Genomic DNA, 1,452 nt, shown 5'->3' on the forward strand with positions numbered 1-1,452 from the left:
AGTGCCTTTGTAAATGTGTCTTGTACATACAGGCCAGATTAAAGCATTAAATATCCAAGTGATTTCTCTTGTGGGAAAGAAAGCATAATGATATTTTGATCTAGAAAACGATGTAAAATAAAAAGGAACAATTTCCTTCCTATGTGTACAAATTATTTACAGCATTTATGGTAAAAAGAATCAGAGAGACTGGCTTGTTAAGTGATTTTTAACATCTGGACTGATCGATGGAGGAAGCGACTGATGAGGGTGGAGAGAATAGACTGAAAGGGAAGGGAGGGTGTGGATGGGGGGGTGAGCGTGAAGAAGCGAGGAAGCGACTGATGAGGGTGGAGAGAATAGACTGAAAGGGAAGGGAGGGTGTGGATGGGGGGGTAAGCGTGAAGAAGCGAGGAAGAGGAGGAGGAGGACGGGGGGGGGAGGCATACGTGATATTCTGAGCCGCACTGTAAAGGGGGCCGTCCCTGTTCAGTGGAGATCTGCCGGAGGAAGGCCCATCTAAAGATCATCAGAAGATATCACCGATTCAGACGCTAGTTTGACGGGAGGGTGACACCGGATCATAAGGGGACAAGTCAAAGGCTGTCTGTAAAGAGGTGAGCGCGGATTTCACACATTCATTCCCATCGTTCATTTGATCATTAGACATATAGAGGTCACCAGCATTTGATGGCCATGCCTCGAAGCATCGTCATGCATAGTAAGACACCGGTTTGCACGGAGCATCAACACATTGAGCGGTTAAAATGTAGAAAAGCGATGAATTTGGAGCATAACGGAAACAGCTCATGTGGTTTGGACGGATAGACGTGATGCACGATCAGGTGGTGTAACTTGATGCATATAATTAGGCTGCAGATGCTGGATGAAGGATGCTTGACCTGCATGATAGATTCTGAAGAATTGGTGCCTAATATCGCACCAAGCTGTTAATCTGCAGCTTTAAGCTGCTCTCATTTAATATTAGTCTGTTTGCTGTGTGTCCTCGTATAGATGCTGTATGCATCTATAGTGCCCCCCCTCCCCCAGCATCATGGTGTGGCTTTAACACATATGGTCAATTCAACCATTTAATTTAATGTAGGACAGTATGACATGCAGTCCCTTATATGGAGAAAAATGAGGCCAGGTGCAATGGCCTATTGTAATCGCGCGGCTATTGTGAGTAACATTTAATACGTGCAATAATTAATGATGAGCAATTTCATTCAAATATATTTTTCCCTTTAAATATTTCATGCACTGACAGGGTTTGAAAAAAATGGGGCTGAATGCATGAGTGAGCAGAGAGAGGTTTTTACCACAGGCTGCAGGCTGAACTGCAGCCGTCACGACCAACCACAGGAGGCGGTGCTGCCTTTTTCCACTACCTTCAACCAATGCTCCTCTACAATACAGCCACGCTTTTTAAAACACAGCTACAGTATATTTACTCCAGCAGTTAAACGTTAC

General features: G+C 44.6%; 1 protein-coding gene across 2 annotated transcripts in view; it reads left to right on the plus strand.

Moving 5' to 3' along the window:
• The first annotated feature begins 432 nt into the window (after positions 1-432).
• The window catches only part of sncb (synuclein beta), a 22,747-nt gene continuing 21,727 nt past the window's right edge, over positions 433-1,452 (plus strand). The window contains exon 1 of one of the 2 annotated variants that reach the window (XM_015376723.1): positions 433-596. The gene's annotated coding sequence lies outside the window, so the exon portion shown is untranslated. The remainder of the gene's footprint in view (positions 597-1,452) is intronic. The other variant, XM_015376731.1, reaches the window with a different exon arrangement.

Source organism: Cyprinodon variegatus, unplaced genomic scaffold (assembly GCF_000732505.1).
Source record: "Cyprinodon variegatus isolate N-32 unplaced genomic scaffold, C_variegatus-1.0 Scaffold8, whole genome shotgun sequence".
NCBI classification, from domain to species: domain Eukaryota; kingdom Metazoa; phylum Chordata; class Actinopteri; order Cyprinodontiformes; family Cyprinodontidae; genus Cyprinodon; species Cyprinodon variegatus.